Genomic DNA, 9424 nt, shown 5'->3' on the forward strand with positions numbered 1-9424 from the left:
CCAGATGCATTTCTTTCTCAAGAGGTGGCAAGATGAACAATGCGTGGGGTCAAAACGACCCCACCCTGCCAGTGTATTTTTGGTTTATGTAATATCAGATTGAGATGACTACTTCTTTCACAAAACATTTTTAAACTTTTATAGACATACAAATGTTGTAGAGGGAGTACTTTGAATTTTAGCTTTCGACACGAATTTTTAGTCAACTTCCACCAAAACTTTCAATTTGAGATCTACCGTTTTCTCCCGCAATAGCCGGCATGCCACCAAACTCGAGGGACTAGACTTTTGAATATTGGAATCTTGTCCATCCACGACATGCCAGGAAAAGCGAGGTTAAATAAGGACCACATTATGCATTCAGCGTTTCACTGGTTTTTTTATATAATAAATATATTTATAAGAATTTTCCAGAATCTGTAACTCGAATTCAAAAAAAATATTTTCTTCAAAAAATTTCTTATCGTCCCCCCCCCCATCTCAAACCCGCCCATAGGATTCTATACTGAAACTATAGCTCCTACCGCCCCCCGGAATATTTCATCGACATCCAGAGGGGTGATAGTGTCCACTTTGGGGGGGGGAAACATTGTTGTAATACAACTGCACGAAAATAATAAAAAACGAATCAAACTCATTAATAGCGGATAAGATAAGCAAGACATGAAAATTCAAGACATGAAAATTCAAAACATGAAAAGTCTTTGTTCAACCGGAGATTTATTGTAAGAAGACTTCTTTGTAATCTTAAGAAGAAAGAAAACGGTTTCCGTATCATAAAGAGATCAAATGAATATTTTCCAGCTGTTCAATAATGCAAACATTTTTCAATACAATCAATTGCAATGCTCTTTGTTAAGGAACACACAATACATTTTCCCTGAAAACGATATAAAAGGTTATGAAATAGTCACAATCACTGTTTTTAGTTGCATTCGATAACCATGAAGACACTTTGCGCTGCAATTTTTGGCTTTGTTCTCTTGATCCAAGGTAATTTTTTTTATGTTATAAATCTGAAAAAAAAAGTTTATATTTTTAAATTTGTCTTATATGATCGATAGTTTAATACAAATGTCACAACGGACGAAAAGCTCAACGGGGTGACAAAAAAAAGGATGGCCATAAAATATATTGGTGTCGAATATAACAAAAAACACAGAAACACAAGAGCAATTACACCAAAAAGCGAATATACTCTAAAACAATGAGTCCCAACCTTTTTTCCCTTCTCGCACCCCCAGAGCAATGCGACTTACCTTCCCGTATCCCCTTGGATTACAATTACACTTTTCAGTAATTGATTACATTAATTATACAATAAGTAATTTCTATCATTTTTTTAAAATTACTGTTTAATGTCTTTTCGATTATTTCTAATATTTTAGATTTTGGCTTCATATTTTGGAAAATTAATTAAAAAACGAAACTACAAAACCCAATTTTTTAAACATTTTTTGAGGTTTGGGAAAAAAAAAAGATTCATTGAATAGTTCTTCACTCATTGATTCCCGATTGTTGATTGAGCAACTACTATAAATTAATGTTTCTTTGACATTTGACTGAATTTTTTAACACCATCTGTATGAGCTTAGTTTTAAATGAAAAATTTTGTTTAAGAGAAATGCGTTCAGCCTTATTAGGGCTACTTCACCAAACACCAACTCCTGTCCGATCACTATAATGCAATTTAATGCCATCAATGAGTTCAGTTGAAAATGAAGGCGCCATCTATCGGTGGTCACTTCAAGCTCGTTAGGGGAAAATATCGTATCTGTATTGTTGTCCGGATTTGAACCTGGTACCGCGACGGCTAGTTTCAGAGTGGTAGGCGAGCATCCAACCACCACACCACTCGAGCGGTGGTTATTAGGACTACTTCACCGCATACCAACTTCCGGTCATATATCACCCTACGGTAATTTCCAACCAGTGGAATTGGGTGGGAAATGAAGGAACCATCTATATCAGTGGTCGGTAGGTAAATAAATTATTTCTGATCCAGAAAAGCATCTTACCACTGCGCCACTCGGACACTGGTTATTAGGACTGGTCCGATTAATCGATTAATTGCTAATTGCCGTTGAAAATGTTTAAAAATGATATAATCGAAGTGTTTAAAATTTTCAATGGGATGGATAGGATGGATAAAGAATTATTAATACGCCGTCAATCTACTGCTTCGACAAGGAGACAATAGTATCGTTTAGTAAGGAGACTACACCGGGATGTACTGTGGCAGGGAGGTTTTCTCTAATAGGTTTGTTAATAAATGCAATAATTTAACTCCGGAGGGTCGTGAATTCTAACACAATTGATACATTTAAAAAGAAGTACCATAGTGAGATAAATCGAGAAGCTATCCATACTTAGAATAAGACAACCAATCTTTTCTTTTTATGGGCCATGTATTATATAGTATTAATTGTTAGTTTTCTCTTTCGTGACATATGCTTTTATATTGGGTTGCTGTATTTTGGTTATATTTGACATCCATATTTTTTATGGGCGTCTTTTTTCAGGCACCTCGTTGGACAATTTGCTTTTGTGTTTGTATTTGAATCAATGTCTTCATCAAATTTTTCGACACGGCGATAATACAAATATATTCAATGAAAATTCTGTATTGATGATTTCAGTTTCAAATCCAGTTTTATGGAAGTTTCGAAAGACAAAAAATTTATTGTCTCCACTGTAAATAGCATTTTACTTATTCGGGAAACAAAATAGCTCCTTTCCTCCACCAGTACCATTTAAGGGCAATTTTAAGGAAAAAAAGTAACAGTATGAAAATCGAAATTAGTTTCGGAATCAATGACTAACCTAAAATAATTGGTTAAAAAAAAGAAAGGCAAGATCTAAGTTAAGAAATTCCAGGATATGACAAGTACAGTATTTTCAGCATATTCAAATATTTAACAGCTTCAAGCGGGCGCAGCCTTCATTCCTTGAAACTTTTTCTTTATTTGTTTACATCTATTCAGTAGATAGACGCGTGAAATGAATAGAATATATTGATACAGCATCAATTAACAACCAGCCTTACGTTAGTTATGAATGCTTGGCATTTGGAAATATTCGATTAAAATCCGATTAATCGATTAAATTTTTTTTTGATTAATCATTTAAAACTTTTAATCGATTCACTTCCCAATGATTATGAAGTGGTGATAAGTAACTAGAGATCGCTTCATTAAGTGAAAGGAAAGAAACATTTTATACTGAATGAGATTTTAACGCGAAACAATTTATATTATTAGTGAACGTTTTTTAAAATTTATACATATGTTAATTTGAAAATTTGATGGTTGAAAAATATAAAAGCCAGGTTATATAATGTTTCGATATGAAATGAAATATTTCTCTTCGATTAGCATCTAATCGTCTTTCTATACGATTCTTATTTCAGCTGTGTTAGCTGAAAGTAAGTATTGGCATTAATTGGAAGTAAATATTATACTGCACTTATAATTAATTCTTTATATTCTAAAAAGCTACTTTCTATTTTTTTTCCTCTTGAAACCATTTTTCCACCCTTTTGACTGAACTGAATTTTCCGACAAAGTTACAGAACACTACAAACATTTATGGTTTTATTTATATAATAGTTATCAAATGTATTTATGGTATATTTTACGATTTTGAATACTGCATTTACTCCAAGTTGTCAGTGAAATGTTGGACAAATTTCAAGAATAAGTAAAGCAAAAAAAAAACCCTAGCAATTTTCGCTATGTAATACGTGGCTGCAAATAACAACTTGGATAAACCGATTAATGAACAAATAAAAAGGAATTCATATGAAGTGTAAAACAGTTTTACTAGACGAAAAAAATTACTATTAAGATTGGTAACATTTTAGAGTAGGTGCGTGCCAGGGACGTCTTAACCCGTGTCCACCCAGGCACGGCCCGAGTATTTCAAGAGAAGAGGGGCCCCATAAAAAGGAGATCTGGTGGAAATTTTCTAGAATTCACCAGGTAGATCTTCAGAAAAATCACTTAGCACGGGGGCCCATCACGGCTTAAGATGGCCCTGGTAAGAACTCAAATATTTTGATATCTTGAAAAATTTAATTATCCAATTAAGAGGAAAAAACCCAGCGAAGAAATTCAATTAATTTATGGTCAAACTATTAAATATCTTTGTCTACATTACTTTTTGATATTTAAGTTGGCTCTTTGAATAATACACTGTATTTTAAAATAAATATCTGTACCGCCGACGAGACCGTCCATCTCTTTCGGAAAGAGCGCAAACCATCCCAAGATGGTCTTTCTGGGCGGTCAGCGGTCTTGTCTGTCTGTACCACCTACGAACATTGTAAAAACCGTTTTCATAATGTAGTAAATTTTTAATTTCAATCCTTTATAGGTCCGGTAAGTAAAATTCATTTGGTATTGCTTCTCAAAGTTTACTTGGGCAATAATATGCAGAGTGTCCTGTAAGTGCTAATGCGACCTTTATCTCATCCACCACCTGTCGTAGAGGTATGATTCCAATTCAAAAAATGCTCAAAAGGCGTTCAAAAATTACCCTGTACCAGTTTTGGGAGTGCGAATACAGTGCATAACAAAATAAAAAAATCTTCATTTTTATATGGCCCCCTTTCCCCCTAACTTTCAACTAGAAAGTTGTTGTCCTGTCTTTATTGAGCCCCCCCCCCCAAAAAAAAAAAAAAATTCCATGCTTTTAACTGCAATATTCACTGCGACATTTTAATTCAAAAAACGGGCGAAGTTGGCAAATTATAGCAAAAACTAACGGACAAACAAAGCTCCCCTTTCCTTCATTTATACTATTCTTTCTTTTCTTCAATTCTTGAATTCGAATATCTCTGCAAATATATTGCAGTTAAAAATATAAGATCTCTATTATTACACTCCGAAAAGACAGGGCAACAACTTTCTAATTTGATATTAGAGGACATAGGGATCGTATAAAAATTTAGATTTATTTAACTTGTGACACACTGTATTTTCACTCTCAAAACTGGAATAGGGTAATTTTTGAACGCCTTTTGAGCAATTTTTAAATTAAAACCATACCTCTACGACAAACAGTTGATTAGATAAAAGCCGCATAAGCATTTACAGGACACCCTGTAAAGTTTCTGCGATAGGACTGTCTCCAAAAATTATGCATTCGAAATTCCGCAGTTAAACTCACTAAAACTTGCACAATTTTTCATCCCACCAAAAGAAACGTCTCTCTAGAGCAGGGTTTTTCAACCTTTTTATCCCGCATCACACTTGAAAACATTGAGTTTTTAAAATAAATTAATTTCAATGATTTTAATTGCTAACAAGAATTATCAATCACGAGTTAATTATTGGCAAAAATCAATTATTGTTACTATAAAAATAGTTGAAATTCCAGAAACACAAAACTCAATTAAATATCAAAGTATGACAAATTTGGCGAACAGTTTACTTTTTGGGCAGGAACATTCTTAAAGCTTTTGAAGATTCTATGATCGGTTTCTATTTTTATTTTTGTTCATTACAAAAAAACCTGGTTTTACACAAATGCGATGTCAAAAACAGAAATAAATAAATAAACGAATATATAATATTTGTAATATTTCAAAATGTGACGTTAACCAATTTCCAAAATTCAATCAATTTTTTTACCAAATTAAATTAAAATTTAATATCATTTTTTCAATAGTTTTCAATTGCCATCCTCTGTCATTTCTCTCACAATTTATTATTTTCTGTTACGCCTTCTTCTCCGTAATAATTTGATTCACTGACGCTCATAATCTTCAAACTGCGTTTCCGAAACTTTTTGACTCTAGGAGACCCTTTCAACTATACAATTTGCCCCCCCCCCAAGCCCCTTTATTATTTTTTCTCTAAATTAAGCACAGGTTCTAAACCACTACCTTAAACAATGGAATTTCTCACCATACTTCCTGTTCATATACTTCGCGATTATTTTCTTTAAATTTTTATGTTCAAGACAATATAAAACTACACATGTTCTCTGATATTATACAACTGATTTCCATTAACTACGAATATAATACCCGTGCATGTAAGGTAATTTACCCCGTTACATCTAGCCTTAATATGCTTTTCAACAACATTAATACTGCGGGCCCACGCTGCTGGAATATGCTACCTGCCGCTTTAACAGAAATCAATAACCTACGCATGTTAAGGACTCATCTAAAAATCTAATTAACACAACAGCCATGAGAGATTTTGTATACAAGGTGATTCAGAAAAGATGGTAAAAACTTTAAGAGGTGATAGTACACAGAAAAACAAACAACTTTCATCAAAGAATGCATGGTCTGAAATGAAATGCAAACGTGTTACAGGGCACAACATGTCGAAAAGCAAGAAAGGATCCCGTTTCGCACAGCTGCCGATGCAGCGCGCAAATGTTTTCGGATTGGGCAACCGCCCGTGGGGGAAAACGCTCACCGTACATTCGTGCTGCCTCTTGCTACTTCCGTTTGCAGCTCCGTAAATGAAATGCATGTCTGCCTTTTCAGTATTACTAAAGTGCGCCATTATCCTGTACGTTACAACTGTTAGAACGGTTGCACGCTGGAATAACTTCACAGGGCTGGCGTCCGCGCCCATTATTAACAGTGACGCAGACTTGCATATAGTTTCTTCTTCCTCCCCCAGGTTACATTTACATGCATGGTGATCTTTTTCCCCCGATAAATTTCAACAGAAATGCCGTTTTAACGTTTGTGGAGTGGACGTTTCGAAACGCGCTAGCACGTTTGCGTTTCATGTTAGACCATACATTCTTTGATTTCAATTATTTGTAATGGTGTGCACTATCACCTCTTAAAGTTTTTCCCATCTTTTCTGAATCACCCTGTATTTTTTTTTTATTATATTAATAGCATCAATTTATGTTTCTTTTTTTTTAATCTTTTTATTTTCCTCATTGTTTTTGCCAACAATTCTTATAGCCCCCGGAGCTCGCCAGGGCATTTATGCGCATTTTTTCTCTGTGGTTTGACTGTACACGAACAATTTATATTTTATTGTTTAATGCTCATTTGCCTCAAAAATTATATCAGTTTTATAATGCTCTGCAATTTCTTCATGTACGAAAATAAAATTAAAATTGAAAAAAGAAAAAAAGTTGAATTTGAAAACCCCCTTTAAAATATTTTACAAGGAGTAAATCTTGTACAAATGTCGTGATGCATGACGTATTAAATAATTTAAAAAAATAATTGCACCATTAAATACTGCAAAATACTATATTGTGTTGCATTTGACTTTTAATTACACGTACATTTATTTGGTTTATATTTAGTACAGTGATCTTTTAATAAGAAATGTTAACGTTGATTTTTATAATTGGCTTTCATTTAGAAAGAAATTATATAATTTTCAGATTTTGGGTATCAAATTGGGAAAGTAAGCTGCTTGATGGTTGTGCTTGATAGAGAAGCAAAAGAAAAACATCAAGACCCAATTAAACTGGAGCTATACATGGTAAATATGAAATACCTATAGAAATTCAAAAAAGGTAGAAAATAAGATTTTTCATATTTTTTACATATAATTAAATAATTATAATCACCATTCTTTTAGTCCATCAGTGTCAGTTAATAAATTTTCCCCAGGTATTTGAAACATAAATACCAGTGAAACACACATAACCAAATTATAGGAAATTTTAATATTCCAATAAATAGGTATAAGATTAAAGATTTTCGCAGCTTCAACTCTTCTTGCCTTCAATATTACAGTGGGTAAGAATCATGCACATTTTGAAGTTTTTCGCAATGATTTATTGTTCTTAAAAAAATTAAAGAAAAGCGTGAAAAGATTCTTTTATAAAGAAATAAGGAATTCGGGACCAATAGAGGTACAGGAATTGTTGCAAAATAGTAAATTTATTTATAAGTAGTACACTGATTAATGGTCTGATTAACTGGTCTGATTAATTGATTCAGTTAATCGATCAAATGTTAATCGCGGTTAAAAATTTTAGTCGAGTTAATCGATTCGATCAATCCGATTAAAACTCGATTAAAATTTGCGCAAAAAGTTTGTAATTTAACTTGATTTTTTTTAGCGACACCTATGTCTTAGTACTTAATTATGTACTTATATATACTATTATGAATAAGTGATAAAATTTAAATATATTTGGACCAGTATTTTTTGGCATGGGGAAGATACAAGTCGATTTAATGAAAACTGATTACTTCAGTTTTTAATTGAAAAGAAAAATTAATGACTTCGAAAATACTAGTTGCTTATGACGAAACAAATCGCATTCATTCAACATTGGCATTTAAGTTTTTCCTCTTGTAGAATTACTAATTGCATTAATACTTTTCTAATGATTCTAGGGCGGAGGTGGAAAGTAATGCTCTCAAGTCAAGCAAACGTTTCACAACGGCGACGACCAAAGAAACCTCATGATGAAATAACTCAACAATCCGCAATAGGCATTTTTAAGCTTGTGAAATTAAATTACTGCTGTTTGTACATTACTCATACTTCTGAACACTAAATAAAATTTATAAAATAAATTCATTTGCAGTTCTTATGTTTTGCCCCTGGTTTTAAGAATACAGTCATCGGTCGTTTTAATGACCTCCCCCCCCCCCCCGCTCAGTGCATGCAAAGCGGACATTATATTGGGAGGTCGTTATATCGCAGGTTTGAAAAAAAAAAACTGAGCCTTTTTTTTGGCATTGTTGTCCTCAAGCACACAACACGAGTTTCTTATATTTTCCAAATAAAGGCATTTTCTATTTTGAGCTTATTTTGTATTTTGGCATTGATGTCTCGAAGCAACTACTAAGCATTCGATATTTAGTTGTGACCTGTTTATGAAGTTTCTATAATTAAAAGCAGAATGGCTCAATGTCACCTTTTTTGACAAGAAAAGCAAGAACGATTTTTCACCCTTGCATTTTGGAGGGAAATAACATGCGTGGAGGAGAGATATTGCTGTGTGCATTCTTCAAAAATGATAGAAAAGTAAGTTGCAAACAATAAATACTATTTTTATGCCATTCAAATCTACGTAAATCATATATGTACACAGTGTGTTGTTCCCTGCAGAGCAACCTCAGATATTTTTTAAAATATTGACAACAATTGTTTTTTTCATGCAATAGCATTCAGGGTTCCTCATTCGCTTAGTTATACGTATAACCCTTCAAAAAGTTTCTCCTCGGAATATTTCAACGCTTGCCAATTCAAGGGTTAACATAACTAATATTTAGACTAAATAAAAAACGATATTTTGCTATAATGTGAGCAGTTGCGGTGAAAATTCATGAGGTGAGGAAATGCTATATAAAATTGTAACAATCAATTACACACACACATGCCCGCATCTACGTACCAAATTCTCCAATAGAGTCCGTGTTCGATATGACGACCACACTCATTCTGACGAATTTGGGCGTCACATCGGGTGA

At 33.3% G+C, this 9424-nt stretch overlaps 1 long non-coding RNA gene across 1 annotated transcript; it reads left to right on the forward strand.

Annotated features, from left to right (window-relative positions):
• The first annotated feature begins 854 nt into the window (after positions 1–854).
• On the forward strand, positions 855–8517 carry LOC149082831 (uncharacterized). The gene is made up of 4 exons (XR_016193302.1): positions 855–993; positions 3410–3424; positions 7375–7475; positions 8342–8517. It is a non-coding gene; the product is annotated as an uncharacterized LOC149082831 (long non-coding RNA).
• The last annotated feature ends 907 nt before the right edge of the window (positions 8518–9424 follow it).

This window comes from Pholcus phalangioides, unplaced genomic scaffold (genome assembly GCF_987345545.1).
Source record: "Pholcus phalangioides strain wild (caught in Gottingen) unplaced genomic scaffold, Ppha-v1.0 ptg000009l_1, whole genome shotgun sequence".
Lineage (NCBI taxonomy): Eukaryota > Metazoa > Arthropoda > Arachnida > Araneae > Pholcidae > Pholcus > Pholcus phalangioides.